This window comes from Gallinula chloropus, assembly GCF_964237585.1.
Source record: "Gallinula chloropus genome assembly, chromosome: 8".
Lineage (NCBI taxonomy): Eukaryota > Metazoa > Chordata > Aves > Gruiformes > Rallidae > Gallinula > Gallinula chloropus.
Genome location: NC_140093.1, coordinates 14,967,177 through 14,987,067, shown reverse-complemented (window position 1 = coordinate 14,987,067; position 19,891 = coordinate 14,967,177).

Sequence of the window (19,891 nt, the reverse complement as noted above, 5' to 3'; positions counted from 1 at the left end):
GGGAAGTGTGTGTGGGGGGGGTCGTCTTTTTTTAGCTCTAGCTTCTCCCATTTGCAGACTGTCATTTTAACCCATCAAACAGACACATTTTGACTTGTACAACAAAGAACCAAGTTATCAACATTCACAGAAACTGACATTTTTAATTCAGGCTTCATTATGTCTTCGGTTTATGACAGTGAGCTACAAAGACATTGAAAGTTTTTTTTATTTTTTTTCCATTTTAAATTCAGCATTGGGATGTTTATCTTCCTTTTAATGCTCATATTTCCCTTTCTACCTTTATTCTTTAGTAATATATAATTAGCATTATCAAAACCATCAGCTATTATCTACTATGACTTTTGACCTTTGTTTTTATCTATCTAGCATTTTACAAAATAAATTGCAATACAAATCCTGCTTATATTACATCATTACAGTAAAATGTAATTAGTTAAGTTCCCTAATACATTCATCATAAAATAATCTCTTTTGATATTATTAGATTTAATGAATGAATTACTACATATATGTAAACTTGTTAAATATCTGGTATAGTAAGATAAGAATTAATAATGAAATAAAAAATATAATTCAAAAATAACATACCAAAGTCAGGGCTTTTCATATTTAACCAGCATTTTTAAGAATTATTACTGAGTCTGTAGCTAATGTTTCTTGCTATCCTAAGAAAGAACTTAATTCTGGTATAAGTTTGATGGAAGTTTGGAGGAAGAGCTAGTTGTGCCAGGTAAAAATTTTAGACTACTATTTCTAGGAAAGCTGATAACTTCACTGAATATATGAAGACATTACTCAGTCAAATCTTGTTCAAAGCTAAAATGCAATATAATTAGGTAGCACTGCAAGCAGTTTGCCAAAGTAATAGGAACATCGGGCATTCAACCATAACCATACTGTTTTGTTTGTGAGTTTTTGTCTTCATACAAGTCAGAAGTTTCTGGTTTATGCTTGGATAACTGTGGATTTGGGATGTTGTCTTTTGTAGTTGTAAAAAAGGTAAATGTGTAAGCTAATCTTCACATGTATACATGAAATATGCACATTCAGAGTTTATATTGTCATTTTTTTCTTCATTCTGTCTGTCTCTGCACAGTGGTACTATGGGAATCCCTGAAGGTGGCTTTAGACACATGATAGCAGAATATTCCGCTCAGCAGTTAAATACTCTTTGACTCTATTAACAGCAAGAAGTATAGAAGTGAGGGCTGCAAATGTGATGGCAATATTAGCGTGTTGTCTGCTTCAATTGGGTACCTCTTGGTTTTGTATTTATCGCTCATGCTTCCCAGTTGACTGATAGCTGTCATGCAGTAGCTTTGTTTGGCTACGTTTGGCGAGAAAGAGCTTTCTTTAAAGATGTCAGCATTGCTGCAGACTTCTATAAGAGGTCATCTGCACTGGAAGTCTACATAGAACAACAAATTTGTAGCTTCTCTTGTAGATCTTTTGATAGTGTACATAGGGAATTATGTGATAGTGTTGTTTATTACAGCAGGAAGCTAATACCGTAGTGTAGGTCAAAATCTAATCTGATTATCCAGAAACACATTGCCCAAGGATGCACTGATGATGTTTTAGGCAGGAATTATGGATAATAATTATCCATATGCTAATATCTGCCAATATCTTCCTTGTCTAACAGAAAAATAAAGAAAATTGTAACTCACATTCAAGGGCATAGGCAAAGAAAAAAGATAACTAATTGTGTCTTGGCATAAAGCTTTAGTTTAAAAAGGCACAAGAGCAATTGACATTTCTCACCACTTGTGGTTTAACAGATAACTAGTAATGACACTAACATTATACACACCAAATGCACTTCAGTTGGATTTTTTCCATTGGTTTTAGTTCTGTTTGTCTTCAGTGACCAAGAAAATTTGACAATGAACAGGGCCTACCCCATCTTAATTTGTAACTCTTCAGTCATGGTATTATGGCCTTTGGGTTAAGTACTTACACAAACATGGTTGGGCTGTGAGCTTTGGCACCGAATTACTGTGTCAGATTGTTTAATTGTGAAGTTATTTTCAAAGAGACAAAGATCTGTTCCTAGCTTTCAGCACTTTTCTATTATAGAATGATTTTTGTTCTATACAAGTGTTTTCCTCTTTCCCTCCAAATGTGTTCTCCAAACATTGCTAAACCTATTAAATATTTACCTATAATTAAAGTTTCAAAGTGTCATTTTTCATATAAGAAAACTGAGGCATAGAAGGTCTGAGTGACAACAATACATCTCAGTGTGCATTACTGCTTAGGCAGTGTGTTTGGAATATGTTTAAGATCTCCCCTCTCAATGTGTTGCAACAGCTTTTTTTTTTTCAGTAGTGACTACTTCATGAATGCTTCCTGGATTTCATGCTCTCTTTATCATTGTATCATGGATCATAAAATGGTTTGGGTTGGAAAGGACTTTAAAGATCATCTACTTCTAACACCCTGTGATGAGCAAGGACACAAGAATGTTGCGCAGGACAGTGTCAAATGCTTTGCACAAGTCCGAGTTGGTTGTTCTTTACCTCTTAATAACTGCAGCCTCAACAAAACGAATTTTGGACAAACTCACCAGCCACAGGTCCCATTCTTACTACCATTAATCACAGTTCTCTGATGTCGGTGGGATTGTCTGGTTCAGTTGTTGGTTTCTCTGCTGTTCTAAAAAATTAGTCAGCATGTTAGTAGAGTTTAGTTGGAAGGTAGTTCTGTGCCACAAAAGAAATCATGGAAATAACATATAAGTACTATATATATTCCATATATATATACGAAATAATGACATCTATAACAACAGGAAACATCTAATCTTGGCTTCTTATATTCTATTATTCTGTTTTCTGAGTTTATGAGATCTCTGCCTGGAAGGAGGAGGGGGAAAAAAAAAACCAACAACAAACCAACCATCATCATGAAGGTCAGGAGTGTGTAGCTGTGGTGCAAATTGGCTCTTGTCAGCTTTTGTATGCACCCAGGAGCAGATCTCAGCCACATGCTGAGGACTGTCAGTGAAATCATAGGAGCTTGTGTCCTCAGAGAATGAGGCACTCAATGAGCTGGTCTCCAGTTCATCAGCTGCACCGTTTGTGCATTCTCCTTTTGTCCTTACTCTATGCTTAAATCTATTTGGCAACTGACTGCTGGATCTGTTGATTTGGGAAATCAGTCAGGCTGAATGTACTAGTAGAAAGTCATGGAAGTTTTATGATTTGGGAGCCCAGTGCCTGAGCCATGATCTAGCAGCTTTCCTATTCCTGGAAATGTTTCCTTTACATGACAGGTCATCCTCAGCCCTTCTACCCATGTGTGTTCCTCAAGGTGGGAAAGCAGCTGAAAGCTTCACCCTGTAAAACTTTTTTAGACACATAACAGGGTTTTCTGTTCCCAGTTCCCATTGACTTTCAATTCAATTATCACTTAGATGAAATTCAATAGGAATAAAGTACCCAATTCCTTTATGCCATTGAGAATCTTCTGTCCTGAGCCTTACAGTAGGCTACGGAATGAGTGAACATTGGCTGTTAGTGAGATATGACAAGCATTAAGAAATAAGAGATTGGATCAGTGTATTTCATGGGACTTTATACAAAGGTAAGCAATTGGCATTTCATATAAAATGACTGGTTTCGTATAAGGAAGAAGGAGAAAATGACTAGTAAAGACATGGTGATAGCAGTTTCTTAAAAAACAGGTACCAAAGGTACAAGCAGAAACTATACCATTGCCGGGGATGACAGGCTGTCTACTGAGTGACATCTTTTGTTACAACATAAGCTTCAACCAAAGACTCAAAAAGGAATTTTATAGGAATCAGATTATTAATAACAAGCCAAAAGGAATATCTTGAGCCTACAGAGACAGAATTCAAGTAATAAAGAGACAAAAACGGGATGTGACCGGAAAGATGCATGAAACTGCGTTGTATGACCATTCAAAGCAGCAGGGGAACCAAATCAGAAGGTGATGTCATTGACAAATGAGGCTGAAAATGAAGAGGTACCTAATACCCGTGATATATAGAATCAGAATGGTTTTGGTTGGAAGGGACCTTAAAGATCACCTAGTTCCAACCCTCACTGCCATGGGCAGGGACACCATCTGGCAGCCTAGGTTGCCCAAAGCCCCATCCAACCTGGTCTTGAACACTTCTAGGGAGGGAGCATCCACAGCTGCTATAGACAACCTTCCAGTGCCCTCACCACCCTCATCGTACGTAATTTCTTCCCAACAGCTAATCTTCATCTAGCCTCTTTCATCTTAAAGCCATTACCTCTTGTCCTATTGCTACATGCCTTTGTAAACACCTCCTCTCCAGCTTTTCTGTAGGCCCCTTTAGGTACTGGCAGGCTACTATAAGGTCTCACTGGAGCCTTCTCCAGGCTGAAAGAGCCCAAATCTCATACAGAGCCTGTCTTCACAGCAGAGGCACTGCAGCTCTCTGATCATCTTTGTGACCCTCCTCTGGGCTCACTCCGACAGGTCCATGTCTGTCTTGTACTGGGGACCCGGAGCTGGATGCAGTGTACTCCAGGTGGAGTTTGACAAAAGCATCGTAGAGGGGAGAATTACGTCCCTTAATCTGCTGGTCATGCTTCTTGTGATGCACCCAGGTTGGCTTTCTGGGCTGCAAGCATGCACTGTTGGGTCTCATTGAGCAGATAATGGTAAGAACATCGACCAGTACCCTCAAGACCTTCTCATCAGGGCTGGTCTCTATCCATTCTCTGCCCACACTGTATTTGTGCTTGAGATTGCCCCAACCCATGTGCAGGACCTTGCACTTACCCTTATTGAACTTCATGAACCCACTATAATGTTTTACTTTAAAAAAAAAAAAAAATCAGCTGTGAGGAGCTGACTAGCACAAATAGTGCAAATTACAAGATGATATGGATGGTATGCAATTTTTTTGAAGTCATCTTCTGATGCCTTACATGTTGCACAGACTCACAGCTAATCCACTGATCTTGGGCTGAGAAAAGTAAACTGCATGATGATCCAAAGTCCCTTACAGAACTAATTTTTTAATGATTCACTGGCATTGTGATGAGGACAGGAATTGTGGAGGCCTCTTCCTCACTTCCGTTTCACCCCTTCCTAGAATAATTCTTAATTATTTCATTTACCCCTTGTGTCTGTCTTAGTAGCTTAGCTGATTGTTACTTTCTGTTTCTTTCTGTACTTGCAATTATTTTTTCAGTTCAGTCCTATGAATTTTCCCTCTTCCAAATTGTTTAATTCTTTGGTTTACTCAGTATATTCTTCGCACTTATTTGTTCAAAATTTTCTTATGCCATTTTCTGAATTGAGGAAGAAGCTAAAAAATGGTGCTGATTTGTGTTATAGTGGCACTAACTGGAGGAAAGATAACCCTGGGCCTCTGTGAGGTCCTGTGTATCTGTAAATAAATCTGTTGATTTCATTCCTGACCCATGCATGTATTCTGCGCAGCCAAACAGCACCTTTATGTTTTCATTATGTCATTTGTACTTTTTTCTTTAATGGTAAACCAATCTCAGATATGCCAATAATTTCTCACTATTAAAATGCTGTTTTCAAACAGTCATTTCTACAACTTTGTGGCTAAAAATGTTCAAGAAGGCATTAAAAAAAAACCCAGAAACTCTGTGCTAGAATTTTGAAGGAAAAAAAAAGTTCCGAACTTTCCAAAGCACTTAAAATTTTCCTTTTTCTTTCTTTGGAAGAACATTTAATTTGTCAACCACTTGTGCCAGGAGAAGTATTAACTTCTGAGTGTTAGAGCCCTAATTAGATTTAGTTGGATCCACACTTCGCATGTTCTCCCAAGCTAATTCCTATGATCACCATGCTTTTAAACCTTTATTACGGTTTTTTGTTAAAGATGCATCACTTTACTGTTGTTATTCATCTGACAAGAAGACTGAATTCAAATGTATCCTCCTTTCAAAGCTGTGTTTGTCACTGACCTCCCATGTTGAACCGAGAAGAGAATTAGTTTCTAAGCACTGCACTGTGTGTGCAATGCCAAGAAAACTGGAGAGTTCTGACTGGCATCCTTCTAAGAGAGGTGATTTGAAAACCTTATTGTCTTGTGTGTTACATCCATCAGAGCCAAAAATACTTGGGTGCTGTTAAATGACATAGGGATTCAAAACTGGTTATTGTCTCTCTAGTAAGAAGTTGTCAAGATGAAATGAAGGAGGCAGCACTGTGGAGAAAGACATCTTGAGATCTCAGTTTGAAAGAGGAGGTTACACCTAGAGGTGTAGAAACTTCCTTCTTCGATTTGTGAGGAAAGTGGGAAGGCAGCAAGTAGTAGTGAGGTAGCAGTCTGTTGATGATACCGGGTTTTTCAGGATGATAAAGATGAGGTCACTTAGCAAGACTGGATAAAGGATCTTATGAAACTCAGTGAGTAGTCCCTAAAATATCCCGTGAAATTCAGTTTAGATAACAGTTAAAGTGATACATCTGGGAATAATCAAAATTTTGCAAAGAAAATTATGGGCTTTCAGCTGTCTTACTACCAAGGAATGAGATTTTGGGATTGTAGGAGAGCTCTATGAAAGAATCTGCTTAGTGGTGTTCAATGAATGTTAGGGATAAATAGGAAAGGAATAAAAGATAAGTACAGAATACTTATGTATGAATCCATGGTGCATCCATATCTTGCATATTGCCTGCCCTTACCTTTGCAAAAAGTACCCAAAAGGGCAACCAGGATGATCACAGGAACAGAGAGCTTTCCAAAGCATTATAAAGTGGTTCCCTACACATGGTTTTTGCAGTCATTTCCAGGACAAGAAATGAAGACAAATGACAGGTATGACAGCTGGAAAAGAAACAGAAGATCTTTAGATATAACATAGTTAAGAAGCCACAAGGTACTGTCAGAGTTTAAAGTTTATATGGGTTCAAGGGCAGCTTGAACAACTTCCCAAAAGAGAAATCCATAGAGGTTAAAAATAGACGTGAACCTTATCTGGCTCAGGTAATCTTCCAGACTCAGAATGGTGGAAGCTGTAAGAGTACTTGGGGAAAGTGTTATTACGTGCCTGTTCTGTTCTTGTCTAGGCACTTGCTTCTAGATACTGATTGAGACAGTGCTTGGCTAAATGGACATTTGGCCTTACCCAGTACAGCCATTTTGTGTCATTATGATACCATTCATTTATGTCCTGAGATCACACTTCCTCTGCATATCCAAATGAAGGACAGATCAGAAATTAGAAGTAGCCTGGACATATTATTTGAATGCTGGAATCTCTGTTTTCTTTTTGCATATATCTTCCTCTTAAGCTAAGCTAAGGAAGGATCTTTCACAGTGCATGTAGCTGGCAATCAGAGGGAAATACTGACAATTAGAGGCATGTTTTTAAAGCTCTGAAGTTCAGATTAATATGATTTTTAAAAACATGGTGAAATCCATGAAAAATTTATCAGTATATAATAGCTGAACAATCTCTCCAGGAGACTTTAATTTCTGCTTCTAATCTTTTCATCTCAATCTGCTGGGTCAGCTTTGCACTTCTCCTTGTGTGCACAATGGGGAACAATGTTTAGCTGATGGCAGAAGTGCAGGATGGGGATTAAGTACCCCCCAAGCTCTCTGTATTTTAGTAATGGTATTGAAAGTTCTCCAGTCCCTGATTTTTCTTCCCTCCTACTCTTCCAATAAATTAACAACTCAATCTGAAAATCAAGACATAACTTTTCTTGGTAGGGAAAATACACCCTGCAAGTTTTCCTAAATACCCCTTTAGAAAAAGCCTAAGTTTTTTTATTGTAATTGATTATCTTAAGCCCCTGAGTGTCAGGATTCTGCACTATAATCATCATGTAACTTAATGAGAAACTGGATTTGGCAGCAGTCTTTGGTGTCCTCACCTCAGCACTCCCAGCAGTTCTCCAAGTGCCAAAACCCCAAGTTTTCCCCCCGACCCTAGATGCAGGTTAAAACTTAAGGCAATCTAAGTATTCGTTACTGTTAAAAGCATCAGTTACACCATGAGCTTTCTCTTTGTCTTCCCTTCTTCCTGTGACAGCACAAGTGCCATGGGACTGTGTGCTTAGAGAAACTGAAGTTTGTTAGAAGGGTCAGTTGTCAGCCCAGTGAGCTCATTGATACAGCTAACTACCAGTGCCAGCACATGGCAGCTGGAGGGAACACATGGTTTGGGGATAGGAAGGTGGCCTTCTGTTAGGTGGTAACTCAGAGTTGGGAATGTTTAAGCCTACCATGAAGTTGCACTTCCTGTGGTGTATTGTTGCTGCATGGTAAGAGTCTCAAGTCAATGTATGTGTCCTGGTTTTGGCTGGGATAGAGTTAATTTTCTTTCTAGTAGCGGGTGTGGTGCTGTGTTTGGATTTAGTGTGAGAATAATCTTGATAATGCACTGATGTTGCTAGGTGGTTGTACTGTCTATGCAAGGTCAAGGACTTTTCAGTGTTCCACACCCTTCCAGCTGCCCAAGAAGCTGGGAGAGCACAGCCAGGGCATCTGGCCCAAGGCATGTTCCCTGCCACAGAACGACAAGCCCCAGTTATAGCTGGGGAAGTGAGCTGGGAGGTGGGATTTCTGCTCAGAAACAGACTGACATCAGGATTTAGAGTTTTTTCACATGCTGAGCAATCGCACTTGTGAATCACGTGTTTTATTTTGTTATATTATTATCATCATCAACATTATTGTTCTTATTTGTTTTCCTATTAGACTGTTTTATCTCGACCCACAAGTTGGTTTCCATTCTTCTCCCTATCCCCTTGGATAGGGATGAAGGGATGAGTGAGAAGCTGTGTGGTACTTTTTTACCAGCTGTGAATAAATCATGATGCTCAGTAACAAGTAACTTAACAAACAATCTCCAAAAGAATGTGAGAAAAAACTTACACAAGTAATAAAAAGTAATAATAGCCTTTTTTTCTAGCACATCAGGAGCATGATTACTGCCAGAAAATCTGTAAGATGCTCAAGCCATGAAAGGAGCATTCAAAAAAGATAAAGCCATACCAGAAAAGCTGTGATTTTTTTGCACCTGTGCTTACCATGGGGGAGGTTGGAGAGATTCCCATCTCAGAATCTTAATTTATGGAATGCATTTTAGGATTTGTTTCAAATTGAAGTGTCCATAAATAGTTTATAGAATAAATGGCCAAAACAAGCTATAACAACTCATCAGGAACAGAGGCATTCACACAGAAATTCTAAAGAAAGTCATGAGAGAAACAGGTGATTGTGGTGTACTGCTTCTCAGTTCAAATCATTCTGAGCCAGAGGACTGAAATCTAACGCAGCAGCAGATTTTGAAAAGGGATTCAGGCAGATCCAGAAAAACTGCAGTCCAGTGAATCTAGCATCTGTGCTGGGAAAATGAGTAGGAGCTATAACAAATAATAGAATTAGTGTAACCTAAATAATTATGAAATATTATGAAGCGTTAACATAATTTTTACAAGACAAGTCCTGGATTAAAAATATTTTTTTTAATTCTCTGAAGGAATCTACAAGTAGAATAACACAGGACACCCACCTGATGTCACCTACTTGGGTGTTCAAGAGATGCTTAACAAGGTCCATCCCCAAAAAGCATTTAAGAAAATAAAATGTACTGGAATAAAAAGGAAGATCCTCACATCAGTAAATAACTGTTTGACAGTAGAAAGCAGAGTATAGGAATAAATGGCGGGTTTTCCCAGTGGAAGTAGGTCATCGCTGAAAACCCCATGGAGATCTGTGCTATTCAACATATTCGTAAGTGATCTGAAAAATAAAAAGGGGCATAGCGAGGGAACAAAATTTGCTGATGGCACTAAGTTAGGGAAGTTAAGAGAAAGACCAGCTATGGTGCATTGAGAAAGATCTTACAATGCTGGCAATAGTGGACAGACAAATGCACACAGGAAAAATAACTCTATCTTTACATATTAAGTGGTGGGCTGGGAACTGACCATCATTTCACAGAAATGAGATCTTAAAGCTAAATGGACAGTTCTGCAAAACTGTCACATCAGGAACAGTTGAACCAAAAGTTTAAGAATAGAGAACAAAATAAAAGCCATTGTTAGTACCAGACTTCTCAACTTAGAAAGAACAGTGTAAACACAGAAAAGGTTGAAAGACAGGTGGCAAGGATGGTCACCGTGACAGAATGATTTCAAGGAATATGACTGGGATCTAGCAAGCCGGATTAGGAAATGATCAGTGCTAGGGCAGTTTGATAGATATCTAGGTCTTGACCAGTTCAAAAGCTTGTTTTACAGCATCATGACAGAAACAGATACACTAGCATGAGTGAGGAGATGATGGACTTCCAGTACAAAAATGGGAATGAGACAGAAGTCCTCAAACAAGCACCTTGCTGAGCTACAACATCAGAAAGTTAGAGGAACAGCGTGCTAATGGTTAAGAAACTGACCATGTAGCAGTATTCACAAGGCACTTAATTTATCCAGTTGAGTCTTGTTAGATACTTTTCTCTGCAGCCAATGGAAGGAGAAAGTCTCTCCATTTGGGCAATTAAGAGCACCTAAATTTGGATGATTTTCTGAGCTGGACTCTGAAGGACCACCCTCTCTGTCTCCATTAACTAGAAAGGTGGCACAAGAAGAATGGCCAGCCAGGAAGGCAAAACTGGATACCTGCCACTGGGTAACACAGATGCCATGATAGGTATGAGAGGCTGTACTATTCCTATGTATGGGTATATGGAAATAAGCTGTCTTCATGTTATGACTCCTGTTAATGGGCTGATGAGGATAGAAAGCTCCAGATCTTGTCTAGATGCTCTTCTCATGGCATGTTTACATAACTGTGACCAGGGGTTGAAGATTCGGTCCCAGGAGAATAGTACTCTAAAACTAGGCAGCGGTGTTCAGAATCAGCATCGTAATCAGGGTTCCTCTGTCCTATACTACACTGCAGATAGCTTGTCTCTTCTTTTATAAGAGCATCTCTGCAACTCAGCATATATTCCATTCTTCAGGGTTGCTCATACCAACAGTGTTATAAGCTGCCTGAGCACCGTGGCAGAAAACAACCTGTTATGAAGCCCATGGAGGCTACTTGGAGTTGAAGGTGTGACGGCGATGTCTCGAACTGTGTTTCATTTTGAAGCATTCACAAAATCAGTGTGAGTTCACTAACTACTTTTACCCATAGTTTTAAGCTGTGTATTTTTCAACAGAGATTCAGTTTTTCTAAGTTTTTCTAACTGAAACAGAAATCCCTTAGTACCTACTGAGGGAAGACTCTAAATCTCTAAATATGCTGACACTAGTGAACAACTTAGTTTTGAAATAAATTGCATTAGTTTTTAAGTAGTATTTGCCTGCTGCTGCTTTTTTTTCTTTTCCATTCAGTTATTTAAATTATTTTCTTCACAGCATTTTTTATTTGGTATTTTATTATTCCTTTTCCCTTTAGTTCTTTTGCTACTCCACAAACCACAATCCTTCCTATGGAGAAAATGGGGGCAAAGGAAGTTTGAAATCAGGGCAGACTTTTGAACCATGAAATCTGAGAGTTTAATTTAGCACAGATGATTTTGTCTACTTCTACTAGATATGTCTTTTGATATTGCTTCTAGTTCTGGTAATATTTCTGAATTTGCAGCATATATACTATTTAAAATTAACTAGAAAAGCAAATAAAGATGTGAATCTTAATGCTTCAAGGCATACATTAGTTGCCATCAACTCATTCTGATTCTTCCTTTCTGCAGCACTATAAATAGAATTTGATAATCATTCATGGTCAGTGCTAGTATAGAAATTTATCCTCAGTCTTTGTTGGGCATTTTTTGGAAGCTTCTGGGGTTTTTTAGAATCCTTAGAAATGTTAGTGGGAAATGGTGAATTTAGAGAAATTTGTGGTTTTAATAGCGTTATAGTGAATTTATTACAATTATAAAGCTGCTGCTGCTTCTCACACATAAGCTTTCCACTTAGACTTGTTTTGCTTTCTTTTAAGTTTTCAGTACTGACAAGAAATTTTGACAGATTGTGTGTGTTTTATGTTAGCTTTTGTAATAGCCTGTAATGTAATAGCAGCTTTGAGGCAATAAATTAGCCTTTACCTGAGTTATTGAAAGAATAAATAACCTCAAGATATTTCATTAGCAGATTTTTAGATCATTGTTTTTGCTGTCTAGCTTTGCACACCTTTACTCTACCTTGCTCATCTTGTATCTGAAGGAGAGGGGCATGCTCTAATGACGAAAAGTCTCCCTTGGCCATGTCAACATCTGTCATGGCTTCTTTGAGTATCAAAGAATTTTGTTTATAATTCTCTGAATTATAATTAAAACAGGCACTGAAATAATTTAAGGTAACTGAAAATTATTAGGTAAAATTCATGCATGGTGTGTTTTTAATAAACAACAACAAGAAAAATCATTCAAATAAATGAAGCAATTATCTGTGGGCGCTTGAATTTTCTTTTAAAAAAAGTTGAGTTGGCCTTAACTTATTGATTTTGAAGACACTATAATAAAGAATTACTGGAGGAAATATTGCTTTTACTGTTTTCAGATAATGCTTAATGTTGTTGCAAATTATAAAATTTAATTAGCTATATAAATGCCAGAGGAACAAATAATGTGCTATTGTCTTGATATCTTTCCAGAAATTAGTCTTTTAAAACAAATTTGCCATATTAATCATCTAAAAATATTTTTGATCACTGAATTAATAGTTTGCAGCCTGTTTTCAGGTATTCATTGCCATAGGTGATTGCCTCTTAATTACTACATGGGCGCTTTCTATTCACTCTTATTAATTCATGTTTTCTGGCACAGTCCCAAAAGGCAGCCTTGCCCTATATCTTCTAATTACTTCTATAATTGAATTTGCCCACTTTTTCTAACCTATTTTTTAAACTGACTGTGTTTGTTCATGGTTTATTGTGTCTTTTTTGTGTCAGTTCTCTGCAAGCAGAATGTACATTGATTCTTTCCTCGTTTCTCATTAATTTTCAAGAGCTTTGCTGCATGTCTGTTTTTTCAGCCTGTCAGACCTATTGCTAGACCAAAAAAAGATTCTTATTATTAAAGGTTAGGTAAAATAGACTGAAGTTAATTAATTCATTAGTAACTCTGAGCCAATTACTGAAGCCTTCTCTTATTTATATACTTGTTAACAAGACAGAGATGAGAAAGGCCTATTATAGGCACATGTCCTTCAGAAGTTGGGCAAACCCTCTGGAGCATATGCGTTTAGTTCCACCAAAGAGAAAGAATTGATTCCAAAATGAAGACTTGAAGATCTAGCTGGCAAATACTTCATAACCTGATGGACCTTCTTGTGGCCATCCAAATGTTATTTTTTATTTTGTCTTTTGATCTCAAGGAGAAAAAAAGCCTTATGAAGCACACCCATAATGTCTGAATCTAAATATATTGACTTAGCACCTTCCCTAGAATTATTTCTTTGAGATGTTTGGAAATAGTTGAACAAAGAGGAATTACCCATGCGTATCTATGCAATTAAGACATGAGTGGTTGATTGTGACTTCCCACAAGTTTTGTATTGATAAATGCAAGGAGATATGCAGCTGGAAAAAATGGATTTTTTTGTAAATATTCTGCATGTTATGAACCTTACATGAAAACTGAAGTAATTCAGAAGCTACAGTCTTATAAATAAAATAGGGAAGGTATCTAGTGGGTCACTGATCAAGGTCAGATGTTTATACTAATGACATCAACATCTACTTTTAAGCATTGTATTCAATACCTGACTTTACATTTCTTAAGGCTAAAGCATCACTAAACACTGTTCTGTCTCACTGAATTCATAAGAACACAACTCAGCTGCGGTGTTATACAAGATTTTTTTTTTTTTTAAGGGTTACTGATACTTTATTGGAGAAAAAAAACAAGCAAATCTTTGGGGTTGTGTTTTCAACAACTTGACCGGAAATCATTAGAATTAGAACGCCTTTATAATAATTCTTTGTCAAGTGTCTTGCAAACCTGGGCTGGTATCTCAATTTAGATGAAAATGATGCTAAGAATAAAGAATATTATATGAGCATTTTAAGAAGAGATACAAAGCATGGATTTATAAACAACTTCCACTTAGGTTCTTATAGAATATGAATCCAAAAATAAATTTTAACAGGAAGAAAAAATTATTGGAAGTACTGGAGACCAAAAAGCTTAGCATAGCCCACTCAATTGTATTTTTAAGAACAATCAGTCTGTACATCAAGATTTAAAATTTTACAAGGGCAGTTGATAATTTAGTTGGAAATCCTACCCCCATGCTAGAAGTAACTTTAGATTAAAATCTTTAGCTACCAATGTAGGGGTTATTTTCTGCTCCACAGTTATTTCAAACTTGAGAGACAATAGGAAGAAATTGAATAAATTAATACAACATCTGACAATGTGTGCTCCTCACCTGCACCTGGTCACTGGTGTAAGATCTGGATACAATCACCACACTCTGCCAAAATGTCTATTTGCCTCTGCATATCATTTCAGCAACTTTCACATTGCCCCTTGCATGCCATACAGCTCACTGCAGAATAAGGTCTTTACCCTTCAATCGTGCTCATTCATTCTCTTCCCAAAGTTAGTTAGGAAATAACTGGCTGATTGGAACTGATAATATCTCCATCAGATCTTTATTCTTTCTGGTCCGAAATAAACAAGCAATTAATTTTGAAAGTGCTCAGGATGAACTGTAGTTAAAATAGCTTTGAGATTTGCACTTAAAACAGATGCTCGCTTCGTCATTGTGTGGGAACTGCATGGTGTGGACTTGCCAAATTTATGTTGTTTATTTGTGGAATGGAAAGTTACTTGTTTTGAGAACTTTTCAAGTACATCTTTTGATTTCTTTTAGTTGTTGGTAGTTATCCTTAAGACTGTGCAAGTGAGATTCTCCAGAAAATTAGATCCTTTCAGTAGGAACAGCACAAACAGGTTTTTGAAAAAATTATGGGAATGGTACCTGTAGACAGTTCAGAATTGTAATGAAATTAAAGAGGTTCTCTTGATACTTCAATTTTCTACTAATGAACTGCTATCAGAATGAGTCCTATTTTATGTAATAGTATTGAAATATTCTTTTCCTATATCTAATGTATGTTATGAGGAGGGGTTCACTTATCTGCCCTTATGTTAACATTGTTCACAGTTTTGGCAGAACTGAGGACTTGCTTTAGTTCCATATTGACATGTTGTCTAATAAAATCAGTAAGGTTTTAAGCAATTAGAGATCCATTTCTGTGCCATCAGGTATGTTATCAGAACCAGAATAACTTACACATGTTGAAATTTAAGCTGAGCATGAAAGGATATTATGGGCTTTTTGATAGCATACATTGACAGTGGCAATATTATCAAACCAATATAATGGAGAGTTTGCGGTGGTTACTCTATGGAGAGCAACTGCAGACAGGACAGTTACCCCATTTTCTTTTTTACAAGACAATTTAACATAACTCTCAAATTATAAAAGCAGAAATAAAAGAATGAAGGGTTTGCTGTTTGAAAAGTTCCTATTTTATCATAGTTTTTGTAGTTCTTGCATGTTTTATAAATTTATTTTCATCCTTTACTTACGTACATGTTATGATGCCTTACTTGTCATACGTACTGAATTGAAAAATTCACTGTTACTGATTTCCTTCCAAACTCTTCTTGCTCCAAGTACCCTCTACCACGTCTTCAAAATATTTCTCTGCCTGTCATTCTTATCTCACTTCATGTGAATGCATTTCGGCTTCTGCACAAGCCACCGCAGGGCTTTTTCCTTAATTCCATATCTTTTCACTAACTTCATGTAGTCATCAAGGAACTTGTGAAGAATGTAGTGACTTCCAGGAACGTGCTTGTCTCTTGTGGCATTTCCTTTAGTTCATTGTTGGTTCTACTTTGTAAAACATCCTCTGAACACAGCAAGTGAATAGGTTGAGTTGAAGTTGTAAATCATAATCATTATTTACATGCAAGGAAGCAGGGCTGCTGAGATCTCCAGACTTTCCATTCATGATTAGGGAGGAATAGGGCAGAGTTAGCAACACAGTACCTATTGCCTGGTTTGTAGTCCTTGGCTTTTGCTGTTGGAATGTCTTTTCAGTCCTTTTTGATACATACTCCGATGATTAGATGATTAGATATTAGAACATAGTTTATTGTTACAGTGAGTAGAATCTTATAATTGTTGGTGGATTTGAAAAACTTGTTAGAGAAGAAACATTTTAAAATATTTTCTGTTACTTTTAATGAAATTAGAACTTAAAAAAAGTTGTTTAGTATCTTGGATATCAGAACTTCTTCCTATAGATCACAGACTTACCTGAAAACTCAGTCATCTGGTTGAGTAAAACAGTGAATGTCAGCAACGTTGAACATCATTCCTGCTTTCCTGATGTTGTGCTCTTTGACTTTCAGTGTAACAGTATTTAATAAGAATAATAAATAAATAAGTAAATAAATAAAACTGTGAAATGTTAGAAGGAAAAAGGACAAAATTCTATTCAAAGAATTCCTTCCTCGTGGACACTGCATGAGGCTCAGATTCAAGACAGGGAATTCAGCATCCAGTGCTGGCCTTAGGTGAAAGCAGGGTGATTGGGCATTTAAGGTTCTGTGCTGAAGCTGACCTTTCTTTCTGGATCTTGAAGGAAGAAAATCATTAGATCTCCTTCAGTGCTAGAAGCACAGTGCTGGAGAACTTATTCCTAGTTTCACCTACCACAGCAGCAAACTTGCAAAAGAGAGAGCAGTTTCTGTATTAAGATGTATTTGATAAGCTGTTTCTTAACTGATATACTTCATTATCTTCCTGAGTAAGTTGCAAATGTTTTAAGAAATAGTATAATCCTGAAGAGGAGGAGATGTTAATAGATTTTCTTTTACTTCCAGTCATAGTACTAGTTCCTAGGTTTCAGAGTTTCAAACAAGGCAGGAAGCCACATGAAAGCTGTTGACCTTTTAAAGCTTAAGACCATTCTTGGTCAGTTTGTAAGAGCAGAGAAGTTATTAATTAATAATAAAGAAATAAAATCTATAATTGCAAGCACATATTAATATTCTTTTTAACACAAAGTTTTGGTCAAACGTCAGTCCTTGTGTTCGTAGCATCTGTTGCAGGACACCTAAGAATGTAATTTTGTTTCTTGTGGGTATCCAAACTGCTAATACAAAACAAATATGAGTAGCTATTATCTCCATGTTGGCATTATGTATTTTACATCTACAGTAAGTGCCACCACTCAAATGCCAAACCTGTGCTTAACATTGTGCCAATTGGCCTCCTCACTGATAAACCTTGACAGTACATTGTTCTCTTGTCAAGGGGCATTATCCTAGCAATTCAGCAAAAATTTTTCTTCATTTGGACAGTGCATCTTTCAGACATTCCCTTCTTCTATTGATTTGTTTTCTCCTGTCCCTTTCTCCTTCTTTTGTTTTCTTATCATAGCTTCAGGTTATTAAGTGCAAAGTATTGATGGGAATGGATGGTTTTGGTCGATGGAGAGCTAATGCATCCCTAATCCCACCATTGTTATAGAGTTATGCTTTACTCTGGTTCCTGATGGGGGAAAAGGTGCAAAGCTCTTGATCCTAGTTTTTATTTGTCACAAACCCATCCATCAATCAAGCACAAGCATGTCTGAATGCTGAATGACATGTGGGTCTCAGCTGAAAAAATTCGATAACACTGTATTGTCAGGTTGCTCACTCTTTTTTTTTTTTGGATAAGAAATACATTTGACTGAAATAGATAAGCATGCAACTACTAAAGACTTGAAGAGAGAGAGTGACATACGTGGCACCAAAGGTTGTCGATCTTTGGTATTAATGATACTTATGAGTAAATAAAATAGAAGCTCTAGACATGCAACATGCTTAAATCCTGTAGGTTTATTTATTCAGTTGGGGTTTCAAGTTTTTAATCTGGACATGTATTTGCCTGCCACCTAGGTCCAAATGCTGATAGAATCTATGACTGAATTTATATATTTTAAAAGTTATATTGGTTAACTTAGCAGATATTGATGAATAAAATTTTAATATGTTTTGAGAAGTCTGCCCATTAGGTCTGAAAAATCATGAGGATATATAGATATATGTGTATGTATGTATTATCCTTTGGGGGGTTTGAAAACATTTTAAATATATAATTATAGTACATATGCATAGATATTTTATGCTATGCAAATACATATGTATATCATTTCAAAAACATCCTTTGAAATTGTAATTGTATCCTCAGCTATGTTTTTGGTATCTCTCTATGCGAGTTACTGTGTGATGTACATTAACACACAGTTGAAAGCTTATCCCCATACTTATATACAATTTTCTCTTCATGTTCACTAAAGATAATTGCACTTAGGAACTGTTAAAATATTACAATACTACATCTGTACACTGTAAGTTTGGGAAAAGTAATCAACAGATTGGAACAATTTTAAAAATCCTTTTATTTCCTTGCCATAGAAGTATACATCTTAGAATGGAGAACCACATTATATGACCTAAAAAATCCATCAACAAAGGTAACAAAAAGACAACCCAAATCAGAGGCTCCAAGATAAACATGATGTAGCCCCAAGTACTAGCACACTCTATGAGTAAGCCATTTTTTCTCTGCTCTGTGACTAGGGGCTACAAAACTGCAAAAATCAATGTGGGAGTGCTTTAGATTTCTTGGGTAAATTACATGTGCTTGGCTGCTCTATTGTATCTGGCCCATATTCTATACTAGATACTTTTAGATGGAACTGTCACATAATACAAATACTCAATATTGATTTTTATAGATTTAACAGAGCTTGAACTGAACTCTGGTAAACAAGGAAAAACTTGAAGTACAGCTTCTCAAAATTGGGATGAACACATAAATATAGAAATACTGTAGAGTGAGTGTATCTGGGATTCTCTTGGCCAAGTTTTAATTTGGTATGGGTAGAATCAGCATTACTTAATCAAAATTACTTAGCCAAAAACTCCTGCCATTAAATTGGTTTGTCTTAAAGGCAATATGTTGTCTATTTCATGTGTTATTTTTCTTAAATTTGTATTAAGAGCAAGTTGAACATGAAGAGTTATACAGTTTTTAAAAGATGTTTTGGGTATTACCTGAAAACTAGATGATTTCAGATGAAATTTAAAACACCTCTGCTAGCAACAAAAAGCATTTTAGGGCCTCTGTGTGCATCATGAACAAATTATTTTAGTTCCATTTCAGTGCATTCAACAAAGACCATGACTTTCAGATGCAGGACACCTAAGTCTACATTTAGATATGTGAATAGGTGGTCACATTTTGAGTGGCTTATAACTTCGTATTAAATTAAAATAAAAATTAAAAATACATTAATTCATCTGTCTAAATATGAAACATGGAAAATTTGGCTGCCTGTGAAAGTCTCCATGTTATTTATCAAATATGAGGTAATCAAGTGTAAACAGTCTGCTAGATTTTAGGTCACAATCTAGTGTAACAGGACCAATAACACTCCCTAATAAACCCAAGGCAGCTAATATTTTCCCAGGAGAAAGCAAAAATATTTATAACTTTAAAAAGCAAAATAAGACTGCAAATGCTAATTTGCCTTCATTGTATTTGTAAGGAGTGTATTACTACTGGTGTGTGTTCAAAGTAAACGCATCTTTAAATACTGACCCCAGAGTAATGTGGGATCAGACAATACTTGCTGTAGCCCATAAAGCACAGTTAGAATGACTTTATAAACAAATCCTTCTGGGTTCACATCCATCCATCCATCCATCCATCCATCCATCCATCCATCCATCCATCCATCCATCCATCCATCCATCCATCCCTGCCTGCACTTGTAAAGTCCTGACCCAGCCTGCACTTACCAGTATGCTTGTAACACAGTTACAGGCAAAAACATGAAGGCAGGGGGTGGGGTGGTAGTTCTGTA